Genomic DNA, 25,612 nt, shown 5'->3' with positions numbered 1-25,612 from the left:
ATTAGTCAGTTGATGACACACAAATTGACCACTCCTTTGTGATCACACTGTAGGAACTGCAGGTGACCAAATGCCCAACCTTGGTCTTTGGGTCTCTTTTGGCTCTGTATGCTGGTTTGGTTTCCAACTCTCTCAACTGGCAGGGAGTTCATAACACTCTTACGACCACTTCCATGAGTAACAGCTCTCATCACTGAGTGTTTGTTAAAAATAGAGCTTGATTTCATAGATAGTGAACAGACACAGCATTCAGTGATTGATTCCATGCTGTGAGCGGCCTCCGGAATGTGGAAAATAATGGAAATATTTGAGATTGCCACTAAGAACTTGCATGAGTTGTTACTCTTTTAGGGGCTCAGTCCTTCTCTCAGTAAAACATGTAGAGTAGACCAGGTAATTCCCAGTACTACTTTCATCCCTGAGTTCTATGAATAGTTTTCCAGGGTTCTCCTCTGTTATTTTAGATTTTACTAAAAGTCTTTTTCCTGAGTATGATAGCTTTAGGACAATCAAGTCTAATTTTCCTTGAACTCTATGCCACTAGGCGTGTTATTTTTATGGTTGACTCAGAGTTATTGCTCACCTACAGAAAGGAAGCAAATGTTATTAAGTGGTTAACATAATGTTGCTGTTACTCCAACATTAAATCACGGAAAGTTTTCAGGAAGGTGCTAGAGTGTAATGTGGACAATAAGGGCAGGAGGATATTCTGCTTCTTGAAAAGATGTGATCATGTTGTGTCAATTATGTAGAAAGACTTGGTTAGATGAGGAGCCATTTTCTAGCACATTTCCAACTCTTTTAGGCAATTTTCAAAATGATTGTATGTACTTTCTGTAATGCAGAACCATACTCTTGAGCATATTTTGCTTTCTGCAGGCAGTAAAGGAAGTGAAATGTCAGATGTTTGGGGTTGCGGCCAAGTCTTACAAGCATGGTTGCTTCAGTGTATCAAAACTCTATCTCCTGACAAAAAAGCTAAATATACTAAGGAAGATCGGGTTAGAGAAAATAACCTGTGGACTCATCAGTGACTACTTTCTAAGACTCTTTTAGGGGAAAATACGGACATCAAGGGTTGAAGTCTCTGACAAAGCAGAAAACACACACAGCAATGCTACATCATTCTGAGCGGTGTTCAGGGCTAGAACTTTCATGTCCTTGGGCAGATGCTGATTTGGTAGAACCTTTCTATCAGATGACTTACTGGCAATATTTTTTGTACCACTTAATTTAATAGAAGCAAAATGAAGAAAATAAATTACCTTTTTCTATTTCCAAAATGTTACATATTAGAACCACCCTAAGTCACCCACTGAGAGTATGTTACTCTGAAACTAGCCTACACCAGTGGTACAAATTTGTACACATTCCCAGGTTTAGTCTCAAAATAAATCAAGCCAGGCCTCAGATAAAAAAAAGCATCATGGAAGTAAGTACCGTGGTGGTTCTTTGCTAAGCTAGAAGATTTTTCTTATTAGTTACTGTCGAGTCAATTCCAACCAGGGATGGAGTACCCAATAAGCAAGATCTGCATGGGCTTAATTGTATTTGTTTAATAATCTGTAATGCACAATTCCACAACCCATGTGAAATTTTGCACTACAGACTAGGAAATAAGCACAATTAATCTGGATGTGGTGAAACTCAAGTGAAATGGTGCACTACAGATTAGTAAGTAAGCACAATTCAGCTTGTACGTAGCTTGCTTACCATAAACCAGTGCGTACCATACTCACTAGTTAATCTGCCCCTGATTCTGACTCATGTTGACCTGAAGTGTGCAGAGTATAACCATGCTTTGTAGGGTTTTCAAGGCTGTGGCCTTTTGGAAGTAGATCCCCAGGCCTGTCTTCCCAGGCACCTCTGGGTGGATTCGAACTGACAAGCTTTTGGCTAGTAGTCAAGTGCTTAATTGCTTGCACCACCCAGTTAGTTCCATGGAAACCCTCTGGTAGGAGTTGAAGAATAAAGATATGGCAGAATAAGGTTAGGGTGGTGTCATGGATTGAATTATGTCTCCCAAAAAATGTGTCTATCAATTTGGCTGGGCCATGATTCCCGGTATTGTGTTATTTTCCTATATGTTGTAAATCCTGCCTCTATGATGTTAACGAGGGAGGATGGGTGGCAGTTGTGTTAGTTAAACAGGACTCAGTCTACAAGATTGGATTGTGTCCTGAGGCAATCTCTTGAGATACAAAAGAGAGAAGTGAGCAGAGAGATAGGGGGACCTCATACCACCAAGAAAGCAGTGCCAGGAGCAAAGTGCGTCCTTTGAACCTGGGTTCCCTGTGGGAGAAGCTCCTAGTCCAGGGGAACATTGATGAGAAGGCCGACAGAGAGAGAAAGCCTTCCCCTGGAGCTGACGCCCTGAATTTGAACTTTCAGCCTACTTTACTGTGAAGAAATAAATTTGTCTTTGTTAAAGCCATCCACTTGTGGTATTTATGTTGTAGTAGCACTAGATGACTAAGACAGATGGTCAAGTTAAGATGGACACTTTGAAAACAGAGATATTTTTAAGTTCACAAAAATAAAATAATAAAAAATCAGGGCTCCTAGTTATATGATTTAAAAATTCCTATTATATCTGCTCCAAAACACTTATCACAGTTTTTAATTATATATTTCATAATGTTTTGTTTGCCTGCCTCCTCCTTTCGATTGTATGGTCCATGAGGGTAGCAATCCTTATATTCTCAGCATTTAATATAGAGCCTGGGACCTGTGTAGTGATATCTTTGATTTTACTTACTTCGCTATTTGACGCTGTATCACCTGCTGCTTTGAACTCAGAGATACCATCAACTATCTAAAAACAGTGGTTTTCAATCCTTGGAAATCCATTAGAATCATCTGAGTTATTGCTGTTGTTAGGTGCCATTGAGTCGGTTTCGACTCATAGTGACCCTATGTACAACAGAACAAAAGACTGCCTGGTCCTACACCATGCTCACAACTGTTGTTATGCTTGAGCCTGTTGTTGCAGTCACTGTGTCAATCCTTCTCCTTAAGGGTCTTCCTCTTTTCCACTGACCCTCTCCTTTACCAAGCATGATGTCCTTCTCCAGGGACTTGGATGTACTAGTTACATTTCTTATGGTAACTAGTTGGTAACATGGTCAGACCAAGAGTGGAAATCCCAGAGGTAAGGAAAAACTATGTGTGAAGATGCAAAACCAAACCCTAAGCCAGACGAAACCTGTCAAGTCCATTCTGACGCATGGTGACCCCATGAGTTACAGAGTAGAACGTCTTCATAGGATTTTCTTGGCTGCAATCTTTACAGCAACAGATTGCCAGGCCTTTCTTCTGTGGCTCCACTGGGTGGGTTCGAACTGTCAACCTTTTGGTTAGCAGCCAAGTGCAAATCACTTGCGCTTCCTAGGGACCTTTGTGAAGACACAAGATCCGATAATTAACCTAAGTTTAACCCGATGTTTCTCAAACTTATTTGACTCCAGAGCTCATCTGTATTTCTGTGTGTGTGTGTGTGTGTGTGTGTGTACTATCAGCTAGCAACCATGGAGCACATTTTGGGAAAGACTGCTCCATAAAATGGTTGGTTGCTGCTCCTGCTGCAAATCATATTCTCAGTCACTCCATAAATGGCTTTTTCTGCTGCTTTATTTTATGCCTTCTTCCTTCCCATGTAGCTGGTACTATGTCAAGAGCATCGTGGAGCCATTAGGAAATGTGCCATAGGAATCTGAACCATTGCTCATACAGCATACTCGTGCCTTCAGTGCCTGTTTGAGCCCCATCCAATATACCCAACCTGCACCTGATGATGGAGTGCTGCTCGGCACACCCAGGTTTATGGCTCAGTGACACATACAGCACCTGGTTCATGATGGGCATCTCAGGTAACTTGGTATCATAGCAGAGGTTGGCTTTTGAAGTTTAACTTTTCAGCATTGTCTTGTAAAGCATCTGCCTCAGGGAATGTCCCAGGTAATGACTCAGACAAAGGCACTTTAGATGCAGCTGGGTTAATCTCATTAGGTGGGAGTGGAGGGGCTAATGGTTCTGTTGGCAGGAGTGATTCAATGGAATTTAGGGGCTCAGTGTCTCCAGCTTCTGATTATCTGCCCAAATGTCCCCATCCCAAGTTTCAGGATCCCATTTCTTCCCAATCAATGCCCTTGTTTTAACTTCAGACATCTCTCCAGGTAGGCAGTTGAACTGATGTTGTAACTCAGCTACTCTTACGATAAGACTCTGGGTTTGGTTTTCGGCTATATCAGCTCTGTTACTACAAGAAATAGGCTTTCTTTCAAGGCACAAGTGGAAACTTTGAGATCATTTATGTGGTGCTTGAGCTTTGACTCTGAAACCCTGAGCTCATCTCTTTCACCAGTTTGTCTAGGGAAAGTAGGACCCACCAGCCAGCTTCCTTAAAATACTTCTCGTTATGACAACATTGTAGAAAGGTATACATGCAATCACCCAGAGCCTCATCTTTCACCAATACCTGATCTATTGGTGGTGATATTTTGCATATTTGAATTGCCACCTCACTGCATGGATTAGTAGTGCCCTCTTTATTACCGGAAGCAGAGTCATCAGTATCTTTAAGACTAACCAGACTTGAGTACCAATTTAGAAAATTAATCCTCACAATTTTGCTTCTGTAGAATCACTCTCAGTACTAAATGTCTAAGGCTGGGTTCTCTAGAGAAGCAAAACCAGTAAAGCATATATATATATACATATATATATAAAGAGAGAGAGAGATTTATATCAAAGAAATAACTCACTCAGTTGTAGAGGCTGGAATGTCCCAAGTCCGTGGATTAGGATAGAGGCTTCTCCCAATTCACATAGCCAATAGGGGCCGGCGAGCCCAAGATAGGCAGGTCAGAAAACAAGACTCTGCTCATAGGCTGTGAAGATCTACGAATCCCAGGATCAGCAGATAAGCTGATAGCTCAAGTCCCAAGAACCAGAGGCCAGATGACCAGGAGGCAGCTGCAGAATCCAGAGTGAGCAGAAAGCCGGAAAGTTTGCTTATATTCAGATGCAGGCCACACCCTCATAGAAACTCCCTTTCAACTGACTGGCTACTCACAGCATATTCAGTCATGGGAGTGGTCACATATAAACACTGAGAATCATGGCCCAGCCAAGCTGACACACAATCTTAACTATCATACGGAGGTCAGACGAACAGGAGCCAGCTGCAGGATCCAGGATGAGCAAAAGCCCCCTAGCCCTGCCTGAATGTCTGCCCATAGTAGATGCAGACCACACAGCCAAGGAAACTTCCCTTCACCTGATTGGCTACTTACAGCAGATCCCATCATGGGGGTGATCATGTATCAAATCTCAACATGGAAGTGATCGCATTATATGACTGCCCAAAAACTGAGAATCATGGCCCAGCCAAGCTGGCACACAATTTTAACCATCACAGTCTGCATTCTTAGTTTATCTTCATAAACGCAGAGCAGTTTCTTTTCCATACTTGGTCAGCCAAGCAAGATAACGGGCTATAATTACAGAGAAATACAGCTCTGTAGAGTCAAAATGTTCCCTGCATAATTTTTGTTCAGACAATAAGTAACAACTACAAGGTAAGCTAAACGTATTCTGTTGTTAAATTATTTATCAAAATTTCATAGGCCAAGCTGGGCTAAGAAATGTGAAAGCAAACCTAATTTCTTGTTAAAATATTATGGCTTACACCTAAAATAAACATACATAAGTTCTTGAAATAGAGGAAATATTGAGTACAAATAAAATATATATATTTTTTATTTAAGGCTAAAATTATAGCAGAACACTCACATGTTTTTATATCTCATTGTACTTATTGCCAGGGAGCTCTGGTGGCACAGTGGTTAAGTGTTCAGCTGCTAACCAAAATGTAGGCAGCTTGAACCCACTACCCACTCCGCAGGAGAAAAGACTTGACAATCTGTTTCTGTAAAGATTATACCCTAGGAAAATCTATGGGGCGGTCTCTGTCACATGAGGCTGCTGTAAGTCAGAATTGGCTGGATGGCACACGACAACAACAAAAACATACTTATTGCCAGAACTCCCAGAACAAATTAAACAATTGTTTTCCCTTATTCGATACTTTTTTTACTGAGCGCTAGTGTCTCTAACAAAGGACCCCTGAGCAAAGCCAGCACGAGCAGAGCTCCAACTACCTATGTCCAGAGTATCTATATGTCTTCTTTAACTTGTCATTTATTTACTTTGCTTCTTGTAGGTTCTTAAAATGTTAATATAATAGATCACACCTCATGCTGACTTGTCATAAGTATTATAAGGGATTTTGAATCACTTCGTTACTAGAAACCATACTTTTTATTTACCACAAATCCAGAAGCTAGGCACATAGTGTGACTTAGAATTTTCCTGAAAAGTTAAATCTAACATGACACTGTGTTGTTTTCATACTTTATGGAAATTTGAATCTTGTAAATAGAATATACTATAAAATACTAATTAAATCTTTGTTTATGAAAAATGTGCAATAATGTGTATTATCTCTAGCACACAAAAAGCAAATAAAGAATCGTAATTTCAATGCTGGTCAGGTAAGTGACTTGTAAACTGTGTTTACTCTGCTGCCAGTTGGTGGTGCTACTTCAACTGGTAAGTAGAAATGCCCATCACCGTTATGTCTTATGTTGGTATCCTGGAAACAGGCTATTGTTTAAGGGAATTGGAATTTCTTTGAAGGGTTATGATGACTGCTATATGCTATTATTTTACCATTCAGTGTCACTGATTTATACAAAAGACATCTAAATATTATTTAAGTGGTGGTACTAAGTGTGCCGGGATGGTTCACTGTTTCAGTGCTCAGCTGCTAACTGAAAGACCCGTGGTTTGAACCCCCCAGCCGCTCCATGGAAGGAAGATGCGGCATTCTGCTTCTGTAAGGAGTACAGCCTTGGAAACCCTATGGAGCAGTTCTACTCTGTCCTATAGGGGCGCTAAGAGTTGGAATCCACTCAGTGGTGATGGGTTTTTTGGTTGAGTATTTCTTTTAATGCTGAAAAACAAGCTTTAAAATCAGAAAATTTGGAATAGAAGTTAGAGATGATGAAATGCTATGAAGAAGTTCTCATAACTGTCATGATGTGCTATGCAGTTTTTTGAAGACAGAACTCTGCAAAGTATCAAAGATAATATTGTGAAATTAAAATGATACATTAAGGCAAAAATGCACATTTTTGGTAAATTATTCATTCTAGGTAGACGCTTCTCAACATATTCTCAAAATAACATGGGGAATATTAGATTGGATTATTTACAGTTTTGAAATATACCAAGTTTTCAGCAGCTCAGAGATTGTGTAATACACTCGTGTCTCAATACCAACAGAGTTTCATTTTCTATTTAAAAGTTAGAAAGTTATTGCTGTTGTTTTTAATTTTTTTTATTGTACTTTCGATGAAGGTTTACAGAGCAAACAAGTTTCTCATTAAACAATTAATACACATATTGTTTTGTGACTTTCTTTGCCAATCCCATTACATGTCAACACTCTCCCCTTCTCAACCTTGGGTTCCGCATTACCAGCTTTCCTGTCCCCTCCTGCCTTCTCGCCCTTGCCCCTGGGCTGCTGTGCCCCTTTAGCCTCATTTTGTTTTATGGGTCTGTCTAATCTTTAGCTGAAGGGTGAACCTCGGGAGTGACTCTATTACTGAGCTATAAGGGTACTCGGGGGCCATACTTTCAGGTTTCTCCAGTCTCTGTCAGATCAGTAAGTCTGGTCTTTTTTTGTGTGTGTGAGTTAGAATTTTGTTCTACATTTTTCTCCAGCTCTGCTCAGGACCCTCTATTGTGATCCCTGTCAGAGCAGTCAGAGTTGGTAGTCAGGCACCATCTGGTTGTGCTGGACTCAGTCTGGTAGAGGCTGTGGTAGTTATGGTCCATTAGTCCTTTGGACTAATCTTAGAAAGTTGTTTCAAAGGAGCAGGCTTTGGGATAGAAAGTAAGGAGGGAAAGATGATGGTTTGGGCAAAATTGTATCTAATATCCTTCTCCCTTCTTTACCTTCACAGCTATTGTCTTAGGCTGGGTTCTCTAGAGCAGCAGAACCAGTGAAGATTATACATACATACATATGTACACACACACACACACACACGTATACACATATATAGGTTTATTTCAAAGAAATGGTTCACAGAGTTGTGCAGGCTGGCAAGTCCCAAATCTGTGGATCAGGCCACAGGCTGGAGACTTCTCCTGACTCACGCGGTTGCAGGAGCTGACGAACCCAAAATTGACAGGTCAGACAGCAGGCTGCTGGCTCACAAAGGTGCAGAAGCTGGAAAATTCCAAAATTTGTAGGTCTGGCAGCAGGCTGCTGGCTCATGTTCAAAGAACCAGGAGTCAGATGATGACAAGGCAGATGCAGAATTGAAAGACAGCTTTGCCAGAACATCCATATAGCTGGACACAGACCACACCCCCAAGGAAACTCCCCTTACATCAGATCACAAAATGGAGGATAATTACATAATGCTGAGAATCATGGCCTAGCCAAGTTGACACATAATATTAACCATCGCAGTCCACACTTTGTCAACTTGGCACCTGTACACATTTCCTCAAGCCATACATAATCTCTAAATAGAGACAATTATAATGTCATACTTGTGACTAACATGATACAACTAACTTGAGTATGACTGAAAATGCACTAGCCCCATTTACATCTTACACTTTAATGGGATAAAGGAGGGAAAAAACAAAAATATTTGCTATATATATATATATGCACACATACCCATATAATGAAGAACAAATGCTCATAACCATTACAATCTTTGTTTCTGTAACTGATCATGTGGTCATAACTGGTATTTAGAACTATCTTCTTTCATTACCCATTCCATATTTCCTTTGCGCTCAGCAAGTACCTCAGCTAGTCGTGGTTCCTTGCCTGGTGGGGTGACCCAAACCTTCATTCCTGAAGGGTCTTGGCCATCAGTAGTCATGTAGGAATTGAGTTGTTGTAGTTTTCCATTGACTTTAATATAGGACATGGCAGTACTAAGAGACACGTTAAGGGGTCTCCTGTATTCCAGACATACTCTTCTTTATTAGGTAATATCAATCCAATTTGCCTTGGTAAACAGGATCAATCACACCATCAAGTACAGTAACTCCCTCCTTTGTCTGTTGATCCAGAGGCACAAGAAGTACAAAATGGCCATGTGGCATTCTTAACTTTCAGTTCAATGAAATCAGTGTTGTGTCTCTGGGTGGGAACATTCCTCTCTTTGAAACTAAGACCTCTAACCCTGTAGAGCACAGGGTCATGGGGACAGGAAGCAAAAATTTTTCGAGTAGGTCACTAGGGGTAATTGTGAGTGGTGCCACTCCCGTTTCCACCTTGTGATCCCTGGACGCATGAATCCTGGCTATAGGAGAAATAGCACCATACATTGGATGCTGGTTTAGACCATTTGCAGCCCCCTGGAGAACATTACACTAACTCTGCAAGGTATTGCCATGTAGCTGGCAACATAATTGTGTCTTTAGAAGGCCATTCCATCATTCTATCAAACCAACTGCTTCAGGTTGATAGGGAACAAAGTAAGACCAGTGAATTCCATGAGCATGGACCCACTGCTGCACTTCATTTGCTATGAAGTGAGTCCCTTGATCCAAGGCAATGCTGTGTGGGATACCATGACGGACGACAAGGCATTCTGTAAGTCCACAGACGGTAGCTTTGCAGGATTGCATGCAGGAAAGGCAAATCCATATCCAGAGTAAGTGTTTATCCCAGTAAGAAAAAATTCTACCCTTTACATGATGGAAGTACTCCAGTGTAATCAACTTGCCTTGCCTCCAGGTTGTTGCCTGCTTGCCCCAATGAATGGTGCCATATAGAAGACTCAGTGTTGGTCTCTGCTGCTGGCAGATTGAGCACTCAGTAGTGGCTAAATCTAAGTAGACCTTGGTGCGTGGAAGTCTGTGTTGCTGAGCCCATGCATAACCACTATCCCTGCCACCATGGCCACTTTGTTCATGAGCCCATTGATCAATGACAGGAGTAGCTGGGGAAAGAGATGATTGGTTTCCACAGAACACATCATCCTATCCACTTGATTGTTAAAATCCTCCTTTGCCAATATCACCCTTTGATGAGCATTCACTTCAGACACAACGACCTTCATTTATTTGGCCCATTCAGAGAGGTCTAGCCACATACCTCTTTGTCACCAATTTTCCAATCATGTTCCTTCCAAGTCCCTGACTATCCAGCCAAATCATTGGCCACAGCCCATGAAACAGTACACAATCACACATCTGGTCATTTCTCCTTCCAAGCAAAGCGAACGACAAGGTGCAGTGCTAGAAGTTCTGCCAACTGGGATGATTTCCCTTCACCACTGTCCTTTAAGAAGGACCCAGAAAAACTGCAGCACTACTGATATCCACTTCTGGGTGGTGCCTGTATATCACACAGAACTATTTGTAAACCAGGCACAACTTTTCTCTTCTGCAGTCAATTGATCATAAGGAACTCCCCATAAGGCCATAGGTATAGATTGGGAAAGGGCAGGTAATGTGACAGGAGTGGAAACAATGGGCATTTGGGCCACTTCCTCATGTACCTTATTTGTGTCTTCAGGTTGTGATCACATATATACAATTTCCATTTAATAATGGAATGCAGCTGTGCATGTCTGACTTTATGACTTTTTTTTAATGAACATCCAGTTATTGATGGGCAGCTCGGGCTGCACAGTGACTTGGTGACCCATGGTTAAGTGTTCAGTCTCTACTAAGGCCTAGTAACAAGCTGAAAGCTGTTTCTCAAAAGGAGAGTAGTTATCTGCAGAGGATGACAGAGCTTTGCTCCAAAATCTTAAGGGTCTGCAATGTGATTCATCAATAGAGGCCTGCCAGAGACTCTAAACAGCATCTCTATCGGCCACTGACACTTTAAGCACCATTGGATCCACTGGATCATATAACCCAAGTGGCCTAGTGGCTTGCACAGCAGCCTGAACCTGTTGCAGAGCCTTCTTTTGTTCTGGGACCCAATCAAAAATAGAAGCTTTTCAAGTTACTTGATAAATATGCTGGAGTAGCACATCCAATGACAGTTATGTTGCCTCCAAAATCCAAAGAGGCTCACCAGGATTTGTGCCTTCTTTTTAGTTGTAGGAGGGGCCAGATGCAACAACTTATCCTTCACTTTAGAAGGAATGTCTTGACATGGACCCGTAGAAATTTCACTGAGGTGAAAGGTGCCTGAATTTTTGTTGGATTAATTTCTCACCCTCTAGCATGCAAATGTCTTACCAATAAGTCTAGAATCACTGATACTTTTTCTTTTCTAGTTCCAGTCTGCATAATGTAATCTACATAATGGAGCTGTGTGATGTCTTGTGGAAGGAAAAAGCAATCAAGTTTCCTGTGGACTGTATTATGACAAAGGACTACAGAGTTGATATACTTCTGAGGTAGGATACTGAAGGTGTATTGCTGACCTTGCCAGGTGAAGGCAAACTGCTTCCGGTGGTCCTTCAATACAGGTATGGAGAAAAAGGCATTAGCTAGATGATTAGCTTCATACCAGGCCAGGAAATGTATTAATTTGTTCAAACAATGAAACCACATCTGGAACTGCTGCTACAACTGGAGTCACCACCTGGCTAAATTTTTGATAATCCACTGTCATTCTCCAAAATCCATTTTGAAATTTTTTTTGCACAGGCCAAATATGTGAGTTGAATGGGATGTGGTGGGAATCACCACCCTGCATCCTTCAAGTCCTTGATGGTGGCAGTAATCTCTGCAATCCTTCCAGGAATGCACTATTTTTTTGGTTTACTATTTTCCTAAGTATGGGTAGTTTTAATGGCTTGCACTTGAGTTTTCCTACAGTGACAGACCTTATTCCACATATCAGAGATCCAGTGTGAGCGTTCTGCCAATTTCTGAGTGTATCTATTCCAATTATGCATTCTGGAAATGGGAAAATCACTACAGGATGGGTTTGGGGACACACTAGACCCAATGTGAGATAGATCTGAGCTAAGAATCCACTAATAGTCTGACTTCCATATGCCCCTTCTCTGACTGGTGGGCCACAGTGATGTTTTGGGTCTCCTGGAATTAGTGTCAGTTCAGAGCCAGTGTCCAGTAATCCCTGAAAAGTCTGATTATTTCCTCTTCCCCAGTGAACAGTCACTCTCATAAAAGGCCCTAGATCCCTTTGGGGAAGGCTGGGAGAAAGATTAACAGTGTAAATTTTTGGGAGTTCATTTTGTCCTTCCTCAAGGAGACATATCTTCGCCTTCATTCAAAGGGTTGTAGGTATGATCTGGCTCAAATCTGGGAATTGATTGAGGTGCTGTGACTCTCTATACTGACCAATTCAAGTTAGACTGCCATTAAAGTGACATAGAATTCTTCCCCTTTAGAGATCAAGTAAACATTTAGTAGATTTTCCATCTATTTCATTCCTAGGGACACCATGACTAAGTAGCCAACAGCATAAGTTCATACAAGTCAGACTATTCTGATTACTGCTTTGACTCTGCTGTTCATTATGGTAACCATGCCCACCTTGTCTTTGTTGATTGAATGCCAACACATGGCCCCTACCATCACGGGCTCCAATCAGCTCCATTGTAGCTAGGTGTCTTAATTCAGTTAGAGCAGTTTCCACTGACAAATCTGACTTATGTAAAATAACACTCACAGCAGTCTTCAAGGATGCTGGGGCTCCTTCACAAATTTGTTCCTCACTGTTGTGGTAAAAGGTGTGTCCTCTGGGCACTCCTTGGCTGGTTCTGTGGGTCCAACCTGATAAATCCACTCTAACATTCCAATTTCCCTAAGCCTTTGGATACCTTCTTCCACAGTGTACCAAAGCAGATCTGGCATTTCAGACTGATTTAGTGTAGGCCACTGCTTAATCTATGCTTCAGTCAACCCACTGAATAAACTATTGGATCCTTTTCTAAGCTCTCAAGCTGAAATATTGAATGAAGAATCTGTGCTTAGTGGGACCATATCAATAGACTCATACTGATCCAAATTTATGTTCCTTGCACCATTATCCCACACCGTTAATAGCCATTCCCACACATATTCCCTAGGTTTCCGTTTGTGTATATGAGAAAAATCAAGCAGTTCTTTTGGAGTGTTGCAGATCTTCTCCTGGGTCACACTTTGTACTTCACGTCTTGGGCTCACTGGTACGTAAGTCTCATTATAGGTCTAGAAGCAGAAGTGGGTGGTGGGGTTTCATCCTGGGGACATTCAGCAATGTCTTCTAAGGCATCTGCCTCAAGTTATGCCCCAGGCAATGCCCCAGACGCCACTCCAGGTGATATCTTAGACTCTTCAGGTGCAGCTGAGTTAATCTCATCAAATAGGGATGGAAACAATAAAGGTTTTCCTGGGGAGGGTGGTGTTATAGATTGAATTGTGTCCCCCTAAAATGTATGTCAACTTGGCTAGGCCATGATTTCTAGTATTGTGTGGTTGTCTTCCATTTTGTGATCTAATTATCCTATGTGTTGTAAATCCTAACCACTATGATGTTAATGAGACAAGATTAAAGGCAATTATGTTAATAGGGCAGGATACAAGCTACAGGATTATGTTGTATCTTGAGTCAATCTCTTTTGAGATATGAAAGAAAAAAGCAAGCAGAGAGGAAAGGGTCCTCATTACCACCAAGCAAGAAGAGCCAGGAGAAGAGTACGCCCTTTGGACTGAGGGTCACTGTGCTGAGAATCTCCTAGACCAGGGAAAGAGTGATGACAAGGATCTTCTCCCAGAGTCGACAGAGAGAGAAAGCATTCCCCTGGAGCTGGTGCCCTGAATTCACACTCTAGCCCCTTAAACTGTGAGAGAATAAATTTCTGTTTGTTAAAGCCATCCACTTGTGATATATCTTTTATAGCAGTACTAGATAACTAAAACAGGTGGCTTAGCAGACAAAGATGGAGTAATCTCTTCAAATGGGAGTGAAAGGGCTGGTTCTGTTGGGAGGAGTGATTCAATGGAATTTAGGGGCTCAATATCCCCAGCTTCCTGATTATCTGTGTGTATGTCCCTATCCCAAGTTTCCAGACTCCATTTCTTCCCAACCAATGCCCTCACTTTAACTTCAGACACCATTTGAGGCTGGAAATTGAATCAGCATTGTATATCAGCCACTCTTATGATAAGACTCTGGGTTTGGTTTTTGGCAATATAAGCTCTGTTACTACAGGAAATAAGGCCTTCTTTCAGGGCATAAGTGGACACTTTGAGGTCGTTTGTGCGATGCTTGAGCTTTGACTCTGAAGCCCTGAGCTCATCCCTTTCTTTCACCACTTTATTTAACAAATGTAGGACCAATCAACCATGTGTTTCTCATTGTGACAAAGTTGTAGAAAGGTATCAGATATGTAGTCACCCACAGCCTGTGTCTCACAAATACTTGATCCAGTGGTGGTAATATTTTGTGTATTTCTATTGCCACCTCATGCCATGGATTAGCACTGCCATTTTTGCTACTGGAGGCAGAGTCATCAATGTCTTTAAGACTACCCAGACTAGAGAACCAATTCAGAAAACTCATCCTTATGATTTTGTTCCTCTAGAACTACTCTTGGTAGCAAATGTCTTAGGTTGAGTTCTCTAGAGGAGCAAAACTAGTGAAACATACATGTATAAATATATATATAGACAGATTTATTTCAAGGAAATGGCTCTTGCAGTTGTGGAGGCTGGTAAGTCCCAAATTTGTGAATCAAATGTCAGGCTGGAGGCTTCTCCTGACTCATGTGGTTGCAGGGGCTGATGAACCCAAAGTCAGCAGGTCAGATCGCAGGCTGCTGGGTCATGGGGCTGTGGGAGCTGGTGAATCCCAAAATCCGCAGGTCAGGCAGCAGGCTGCTGGCTCACGTCCCAAGAACCAGAGGTCAGATGATGACAAGTCATATGCAGGATTGAAAGAGAGGGAGAGAGAGAGAGCTTTGCTAGAACATGGAACATCCATGTATATTGGATGCAGGCCACCCCTCCCTCCCCCCCAAGGAAACACCCCTTACATCAAATCACAGAATGGAGGATAATTACATAATACTGAGAATCATGGCCTAGCCAACTTGACAAATAACATCACAGATATCTCGACCATTTATCTTTCCATTTCTAATATCTGCTCTGATAGAAAATCAACTCAGAGAGTATAGAGCAGCAGACAAGGAGAGAGCAACTGAACCCAGGAAATAAGAGCACCTGGTGGATTCAAACTGCTGACCTGTTTGGTTAGCAGCCAAACGCTTAACCACTTCTGCCACCAGGGCTCCACAGGATCAAAAAATACCCTCAGTCACAGATGAGAGACTGATGCTTGAGGTGGTCAGTTGGCCTGCCAGGCACTGTATACCTCAGCTGCAGGTGGACTCAGGTGGGCTGAGGAAATGGGGAGTGCAACAACATCATCTGCTACATGCATAATGCTAATATGGAGTATACAAAAAAATGTTAAAACTTTAATAAGTGGAATTTTTCACATGCACATTACTAGAAATCGTCTCATCCATTTTCATTGCATAGATATTCTTTTAGACTTTGATTGCCTCCCCTGCTATCTTGGCCTCAAGCACAGATAATGATTTCCCAAAGCATTTCTCAATAGTTTAAAGGTGTTTTAGTCTCAGAATTCCTCTTCAGGAGAAGAATTTACAACATATATACAGCATCAGGTCCTAAAAATATGAAATGGCAAGAGTCATCATTGCAGTGAAAACAGTGAATTTTTAAAGAATTTTTAAAAGAAAGGGTAGGTAACAAAGTCACTTTCATGAACTCAACAATTCCCTTAGACATGCATGTAATAAACATAATGAAATTTTTTAGAATGTATTTATTTTTAACATCTAGATTACTGAAGATTGAGTTAATATTTATTGTTTGTGTTCTTGCCAATATAATGAATTAAAATGTACACTGTTAAGGAAAGAGTAGTATAAGGCAGTGTATAGAAAGCAGGGCTTTGAACTGGTTCTTCCCAGTTCAGTCAAGGACGAGGGAGTGACACCAAAATAGACTTGAATTTTTTAAATTTGGGTGAACCAGAACAATAACTGAAAAATTCCGGGTCGAAGGCCTACTAGAAACTTAATCTCCCTCTTAGAAAGCAAAGGCAGTGTATGAGTTGCATAGTAACCAAATCTCTTGCCTGTTGGATTTTCAGCAGAGGCGAAAACAGCCATGCCCTGCTCAAAGATGGCAGCCGGCTGTCCTTGAATATGTGTCACTCTCCACAGTCCTGCCAATAGTCCAATCTCCTGCATCAGGCTCCTGAAAGGGCTCACTGCGCCTCTTCCGTGTCTCCCATTCCAGGGCTTCAACCTGTAATTTTTCCCATTCTGGTTATTGTTCTGATTCACCCAAATTTTAAACATTCAGGTTTCTTCCAGCTGGTCTTCCAGTTGCTTTGTTGGTCATGACAACTGGTTTCAGCTGGTTTGAAGGCCTGATAGAAAGTTAGTACTTTTATTAATATAATACCATCTTTATACAGCAAAGACTCTTCTTGAGTTTGGCATTGTTCGATGTCTTTGTGAAGCTGTTTAGCTACTCCGTTTATTTAGTGATCTTTTAGATTTTGTTCTGTTTTCATGATTGTTTCCACTGAAATAAAAAAAAACCAACAAAACCAGTATGTTCTTGATTATCTTCTCTGGTATAAGGAATAATTTATGGAGACAGTCAAAAGACTTTTCTCTCACACTTATTCCATCTATTCTCTTTCTATATAATAACTTGTAGCACATTGAGCCTTTATCTCTTCCTGCAATGTGTTATTCCTGAAGCTGTTTCTTGACCAAAATTCTGCTGCTGTTTATTCATTACTACAGTTTATTTTCTATACTATTGCCAAGTTAAATTATTTAAACATTGTTTATATCATATTATAATTGAATTTAAGAACATAAATACTATATCAAGGCTAAACTCATCAAGGCTAAACTCCCTTGCCAAGCTCTATAAGATCTATATGATTTTATTTAATCTATCCAGAATTAACTGTCACTATTATCCAACCCATGCTCTATCCAGATTCTGGCTGTTCTCTTTTCAGACTTGTCCTATAACATGCTTATGCCTTCTCTTTGCCTTCTGTCTTTCTGCTTCTAACATTTAAAGGGAGCATTTTCTTTACTTCTCTCAAGATTTACCTTAAGTTATGTATTTATGTTGACATCTTTTCACATCAAACCACGTAGATTTCTCTTCCTTTAGCTCCCTTCTTATTTATTGTGTCTACTCAACTAAGAGTATCTCCTATATATTTTCCTGTTTTCTAATGGTTTAAATGAAAAATTTCAGAACAGTGATCCTCAAACTATAATGTACATAACAATCACTTGGGAATCTTGTTAAAAATGAAGATTCTAGAGTCTTCACAGATAATTCTGATAAATATGGTCATGGGTCATGTCCTGAGAAATACTGTTTTAGTCTTTTCTGTATGTAAAACTGTATAATTTACTCACTTTTTTTCAGGCTAAATGAAATATTAAAATATCTTCCCTTCTTCCCTGAGTTGGTTGATTAGTTGACAAAGACCTATCTTGACCACTGTTGGGCCAATAAACAAGCTTTGATCCTGAGGTGGTTTTAGACTCTCTTAGTAATTGATAAGGATTGAAAACTACTAGCTGCCAAATGAAATTAGATGCCATTTTGGATTATAGACAATGATATCATTTTAGAATTAACTGTATCCACTGTCAACAGCTTTTAACAGATGTATTAAAATTTTCTTCTTTCTCCCCTGTAACATGTTGTCACTGTCTCTGGATGACAATAAAGTTTCCATTTCCAGCTGGGAGTTAATTTTTCTGAAGCAAGATGGGGTCCATCGTTTTGGCTCAGGATTCCATTTCATTAAAATAGACATCTCTAGTAAGATAGCTAAAACTAGTTGAAGTGAAGCAATAAAATTTAAGGGTAAACTCTTTAAAATTAAAAAAATATGAAGATAGAATAAAGTTATTACTTTGTAATATTGGGTTCTGTGTTCACTTAATAGACTCAATATAAACAAACTTTTTTAAATAGTTTCCTCTTGTTTGCTTTCTTCTGCTTTCTATTACCAAAACTTGGTTAAAAAATAGTACAGAGCATTTATTTAAAAATAATATTTCAGATGATCTGTTCTTCAGGCATATCTATGCACTTTAATTCTAAATGTAAACCTCCCAGTCAGCACACCATGTGAGGCATACGGTCATGCTATGGTCTTTTTTCTGCCCCCTTCTATTTGAGTCCCCATTGAGGAGTCATACTTTGAGGTGTTTATACTAAATTTAAAAATTATTGACATAATTTTTTCCAGCTTTCTCTGGTCTCTGCCAGCAAATAGTAGTACCATGATGACCTAATGACTTACGTTTTGCTCTTCCTAGTTCTGTTATAAAATAGTATGGTTCTACAGACTATTACGTTGTCATGTCACTTTAAGGCATTTAAATATTAACTATTTCTATGCAGGTGAGAAAAAAGAATTTGTGATCTATTTCAAGATGGAGTTTATCTAAGGAAAACAACACAAGCCTGCTACATTTATAATTTTGAAGGAGGGAAGGGATACTAGGATTTATAATGTTTTTTCCAGGTGTTGAATGCAGACTGCAGCACGGGAGAAATAGCTCCAGTCCTATCCTTGTGAATACTGGGTACACCGTGCAGGATAGTCTGATAATAAAGTTGTCCAACTATTTATTCATTAAGTAGGAACTGTGTGGAATACAGATGAAAAGCATATTGGTTGTCAGAGTACACAAAAGAAGTAAGAATAAGATTTATATAAAGGAAAGCTAACTGCATACTGGTCCTTCCACAGAAAAAGAAATTATGATGAGAAAAGGAACAAGATCAAAAAAAGATTAAAAACATAAACCTATTTAGAAACTATACCAAATACCCAAAGAATTTGGATTTGAGATATTATCAGGATTATTTAAATACAGGTTTAATCTAATCAGCATGAAGTTGTATAAAATTCTAAATGGTGTTATTATTAACATATATTAGTAATTAAAATAATTTTAGTAAAGTTACATTGTATTATTTTTATTTAAGAGTTGAAGATAAAACTTTGTTTCTCTTATTATAGGTTTGTATCAGTTCAGTTCAATAAAAGATGACAGAATGACTGCTGGGATTGGGTTCCAAGCATTGCACGGACACTGGAAATTCAAAGCTTTGCTGAGAAAGTTAAATAAGATCTGAACAAATGTAGAGAGTAAATGGAGAGATATACTAGGTCCATGGGGCACTCAATATTGTTAAAATGTCAGTTTCCTTCCAAATGCTCTATAGATCCAATGAAATCCAATCCAAATTCTAGCAGATATTTTTCTAGAAATTGACAAGATAATTCTAAAGTTCATATTGAAATGCAAAGGACTTAGAGTAGCTCACACACTATTGGTAAACAATAATAAAGTTGGGGGACTGACACTACCAGATTTCCAGATGTCTTATAAATCTACAGTAATCAAGACACTGTGGTATTGGTGTAAAGAAAGATAGATATATCAATGGGACATAATAAATAGTCCAGAAATAGACTCACACTTACTTGGTTAATTAAGTTTTGACAAAGGTACAAAGGCAATTTAGTGGAGAAAGAATTGTCTTTTCAGTAAACGGTGACAGAACAATTGAATGTCAGCGACCCTGCATACAACAGAAGGAAACACTGCCTAGTGTTGTGCCACTCGCATAATCGTTGGTATGCTTGAGCCCATTGTTGTCGATATTGTGTCAATCCATCCCGTTGACGGTCTTCCTCTTTTTCACCGACCCTCTTGTCGTGGATTGAATTATGTCCCCCCAAAAATGTGTGCATCAATTTGGCTGGGCCATGATTCCCTGTATTGTGTGGTTGTCCTCCATTTTGTGATTGCAATTTTATGTTAAAAAGGATTAGGGTAGGATTGGAACACCCTTACTAAAGTCACATTCCTGATCCAATGTAAAGGGAGTTTCCCTGGGATGTGGCCTGTACCACCTTTTATCTCTCAAGAGATAAAAAGGAAAGGGAAGAGAAAAGGAAGAGAGGGGTGTCTCCTACCACCAAGAAAGCAGTGCTGGGAGCAGGGCGCATCCTTTGAACTAGAGGTTCCTGTGCAGAAAATCTCCTAGCCCAGGAGAAGATTGATGAGAAGGATCTTTCTCCAGAGCTGACAGAGAAAAACACCTCCCCTGGAAGTGACAGCCTGAATTTGGACTTCTAGCCTACTAGACTGTGAGAAAATAAATTTCTCTTTGTTAAAGCCATCCACTTGTATTATTTCTGTTATAGCAGCACTAGATGACTAAGACACCTCTACTTTACCAAGCATGATGTCCTTCTCCAGAGACTGGTCCCTCCTGATAACATGTCCAAAGCACGTGAGATGAAGTCTCACAATTCTTGCTTCTAAAGACCCTTCTGGCTATACTTCTTCCAAGACAGATTTGTTCATTCTCTGGCAGTCCATGGTATTTTCAATATTCTTGGCCAACACCATAATTCAAAAGCATCAATTCTTTTGTGGTCTTCCTTATTCATTGCCCAGCTTTCACATGCATGTGAACAGTGGCATCTCTAGCATTGGTGTAACCCATTGTGGTAACTCATGATGTCACCCCCTCCCATGGATCTCTCCCATACCAGACCATAAAGAATCCTTAGTAATGTTTATTATCAATTTGAATTATAGAATAATATGTGACATAGTTATAAATTGCTTAAATGTAATATTTCTTAGATTATATGAATACTAACAACAAAACTCTTTTGTAAACTCTTTTTACATTGAATTACAACATTATTATTTTGATTTTCTCCTACTTTTTTTTTAATTACTACTTCATTCTCAAAAAAGATATTGATGGAGCTTCACAAATACTAATTACCACAATATTGTGGCTAAAACAGCAGAAAATTTAACAAAATCAGCACCTATAAAAACACCAGCAGCAACAAAAACAACAGCCTGTGCTTGTAGCAGGTACAGACGAAGCTATGTGATTTGGAGCATCATTGTCTTTGGGTAATAACGACGGCTGTGACCAGATGCATTAGAAGGTTCACAAAGTAAATTAGCATGGAGTTTCAGCCTTGTAGGTATATTGACACATGTAAGCTGGGCTTATGAAAAAAGCTTTTATTGTTATAACTAACTACAAGGATATTTTTATAAAAAATTTCAATAAATTTCTGCTGAAACACTGCACAAACATTTTACAGGCAGTCATTCTGGTGTCACCTTCTCTGACAGCGTCTGCACTCCCCGAGTGATGCCACTGCCTATGAGGCAATTGAAAACACCATAGTTTGGTCAGTGCGCCTTAGTCCTCAAGGCGACATCTTTGAATAGTCACCAAATTTGATTTCCAATTAAGAAAACGTATAGTTCTAGTTTTAAAAGGCTTTGCCTAGGTAAATGCTTTTCACAAAGAAAAACGTTTTCCTTTGCACTTTAGAGATTAATAAATGATTGCAGAGGGGCAAAAGGCCTTGAGTTTTATTCTGGGTGTTCAACACAAGTGGCCTTGTCGGGCAGAAAAAATTCCAAGCATTTAAAAAATTATAACAGCCAGAATCTAGCTAACGCATAGCTTGGCCTAAACTCAAAAAATTTCACCTGTCTCATGAAAGCTCCATGTCATGGGAGTCTGGTCAAGTCTTAGTTCAATTCTGACTCCGAGAGAGAGATAGAGAGGCTTTCGCAAAGGTTTTATAAGCTTCAAAATTTAAAAAAAACAAACAAACAAACAAAAACTTTTCCCATCACAACCTCCAAGTAAAAGCATCTAGACTAGGAGTGGAGTGAGTGAATGCTTTTCAGAAGAGAACAGCAAAGCTAGAGTGCCACAAATGGGCTTCTGTAATGTCTCACCTCTGCAGATCCCAAGCTGCCCAAATTTAACATAATAGGGCAAAAATGTTCTGCAGACAAGAGAGACATGGAAACTCTAAAATAATTAGAGTAAAATAATAAGAGCAGGAATAGTCTAAAATAATTAGCTTGAAACATGGAACAAACAGATGGAATCTAATACAAAGATGTTGGCATTTTAGCCAAGAGGGGAAGAAGCAAGCTTGCGCAAGTTCTTAAATTTATAGATGTTTGATAGCGGGATTCCTAAACGAATACAAATACACATTGTCAGTCAACATTTCACCAACCTCTTGTGGAGGTAAGTTAGTTTATCTGCTATAGTACGCTCACGGTGTAATATTTTCCTCACTTTTAATGCCCTTTGCCATACCTTTTGACTGGCAGATTGCCATGATCATTTAACACGAGTGATAAGAACTTTCCCTTAGCCCTCTGATAATGATCCAGGCTGAGGTGCCTAAGAGTATGTACAGGATACTAGAGAAGAGGCAAAGGGAAAAGATACAGAAAAGAGAGAGGAACTAAAAACTGCAGATAATGCCTCTGAAGCACTCAGCTGCTAACTTGAAAAGTTGGTGGTTTTAACCCACCAGCTGCTCCATCAGAGAAAGATGTGACAGTCTGCTTCTGTAAAGATTACAGCCTTGAAAACCCTATGGGGGCAATTCTACTCTGTCCTATAGGGTCCCTATGAGTTGGAATCAACTCCAGGGCAATGGGTTTGGCTTTTTTTAATGGAAATGTGTGGGTTAAACAGCGTTGGTCTGTGTAATAGGCTGACTAAGCAGGTGCTTAAAGCACTGGCAAAGAAGGGTCCCCAAAAGAATGATTTAGTAATCTAGAAAGAGGCTATATAAATTTCCCCATACATGTATGTTTTGTTTCATTTTAAAAATAATATTTATGATTTAGCTATTTAAATTGAACTACAAGTGAGAAGAAATCATAATATTTCAAATGCTTATGTTCTCTGAAGTTCTTAATCTTCTAGTTATCAGTTGCCTTTGAGTCAACTCCTACTCATGATGACCCCATGTGTGTTGGAGTAGAACTGTGCTCCATAGGGCTTTCAATGGCTGATTTTTTGGAAGTAATCTCCATGTCTTTCTTCTGAGTCACCTCTGAGTAAAATGGAACCTCCGACCTTTCAGTTAGCCATTGAGCGCATTAACTGTTTGCACCACCCAGGGACTCCAATTTTCTAGTTAGAAGCTTGTTTTACAGGAGCTAACAGAAGGAGAGGAAGAAAAAAAATTGAACCTAAAGCAATAAAGTTAAAGTTGTTTTACAGGGAGAAACAAAGACTCTTATATAGTTGATCGAATCTAAAGTATTGAAGTTCAAGTAGATTGTAGGAGCGATTGGGACTTCTTGGCTCTTTCGTAGCTGAGGACGTCAGTATTTCCAGTCCCATAAAGATCTTATGTTTTATTTTAATTTTATGTAATTTAACTTTATATTTTATCAAATAGTTTTTCCTTATAAAGGGAATACATGCATAATTAGTACAAAGGGAATACAGTGAAAAGCAAGACTCTCTCTACTCCTAGCCCTCAGTTCCCTGCTCCAGGAAAACACTGAGAACTTCTTTGTGTATCCTCCAGTAACTTCTGCTTTTTTATTTGAATCTAAATATATTTGCTGTAGGCAGATTTCCTTTTGATTGTTTTCATAAAGAGTGTAAATCAAATCTTTGGTCATGGTGACCCTGTGCGTGTGACACTTGTGCACTCTTAATTTTCTGTTTCATAGCAGGTGATGGAGACAATAAAAATTAAGTTGAGAAAAATGTTCTGTGCTGAGTAACATTTTATTTTTATGTGGAATCTATTCTGGCATGAATGCAAGCATTCTGGAATGAAGGCTCGTTTCTTCCTTCGATACAAGTTGAGAAAAAAAAAATTTCCCCAGATCCTTAACCTATTTGAAGCACTGCAGTTTTGGAGTTATCGTTTTGTTAGCACCTATGCAAAACAAGAACAGTCTGAGCACCCCACATGTGCTCCTTATAGAGTACTTTGTGTCATCATGCGACTTCACTAGTGATGGATTTGTAAATCCATTGAAGTTTTTATGCTGAATTAAATCAAACAACTATTGATTATCTGGGTCCAGTCCTTGGACCTTTCCTTTTCTCTATCATCCTCCCCGTACCCTTCCCCTCCAAAAAATACCTTTGCTGTCGAGTCGATTCCTACTCATAGTGACCCTACAGGACAGAGTAGAACTGCTCCCTAGGGTTTCCAAGGAGCAGCTGGTGGATTCAAACTGCTGACCTTTTGGTTAGCAGCCGAGCTCTTAATCGCTTTGCCACCAGTGCTCTCAGGTGACTTCCATTAATTTCTTGGCTTAAAATATTCACACAAATTTCTACTTTTGTCATCAAACTCTCCATAAACTCTTACATTCAATTATCTGCACAACATCTCTAGTTAGATGTCTACTGAGCATTTTAAAACTGACAAGTCCAAAATGAGTCTTGATTTTCCTCCCAAAATTATTTTTCTGATTTTCACCATGTCAACACATGGCAATGTTTCCTTCTACATGCTTAAACCAAAGCCCTTAGAATCAACCTTGACTCTTTCCCCTCAAGACCCCCCCACTGCCCCAATACCAAAATGTGGATCCAGAAACAAAACCCCACTTTCAAAACATATCCTGGAGCTTACCCTTTCTTACCACTTGCAGGGCAGTGTTCTCATTGTGGCCCCCACTGTCTCCTGTCTGAATTACTGTGATAGCTTAATTGGTCTCCCTACCTCCATCCTGGAACTCACAGTCTGTTCTTCATATAGCGACCTGGTGATATCCCCCTGCTCAGAACCTCCAAGGCCTCCTGTCCCTCTCAGACAGCTTACAAGACCCCCTTAGATCTGGCTTCCCACAGCTTTATGCCCTCATTCTCCATCTCTTTGCTTCTCCACACCAGCCTTCTTGCTGTTTCTTGAACATGCTAAGCACATTTCTGCTATGGATCATTTCACTTGCTGTTCCCTATGCCTGGAAGATTCTCCTGGCAGATTATCTACACGGATTGCTGCCTCACTTCTTTGAAATCTCTTCTTAATTGTCACTTTGTCACAGTGCCTTCCCTAACTACCCTAGAACATATCAACTTCCTCTCACCGTCCTCTATCTCCCATGCCCTGCCTGATTTTCATCATAGTGCAACAACCTGACATTATTTAAATCTATTTGCTGTCTATCTCCCTCTACTAGGGTGTGAGGAACCTGAGAGCAGGGTCTTTGTTTTGGTCACTCAGCTTTCTGTGAAAGGTGTGTTGCTCTGAAGCACACACTCTGCTCAACTAGCAGCAGTGGTCTTGGGGTTAGCTAGCCAATTATACTCATGGTAGTTGTCATGGATTGAATTGTGTCCCCCAAAAATGTCTGTCAACATGGCTGGGTCCAGTATTGTATAATTGTGTATCATTGTGTAATCTGATGTGATTTCCTTATGTGTCATAAATTCAATCACTATGATCTAATAAGATGGATTAGTGGCAGTTATACTGATGAGGTGTACAAGATTGGACAGTGTCTTAAGCCAATCTCTTTTGAGATATAAAAGAGAGAAGTGAGCAGCGACACACGGGAACCTCATACCACCAAGAAAGCAGTGTCGGGAGCAGAGCGCGTCCTTTGGACCTGAGGTTCCTGCGCAGAGAATCTCCCAGACCAAGGGAAGATTGATGACATGG

This window comes from Trichechus manatus, unplaced genomic scaffold (genome assembly GCF_000243295.1).
Source record: "Trichechus manatus latirostris isolate Lorelei unplaced genomic scaffold, TriManLat1.0 scaffold00089, whole genome shotgun sequence".
In the NCBI taxonomy this organism is placed as follows: Eukaryota; Metazoa; Chordata; class Mammalia; order Sirenia; family Trichechidae; genus Trichechus; species Trichechus manatus.
This window is presented reverse-complemented; position numbering follows the sequence as displayed.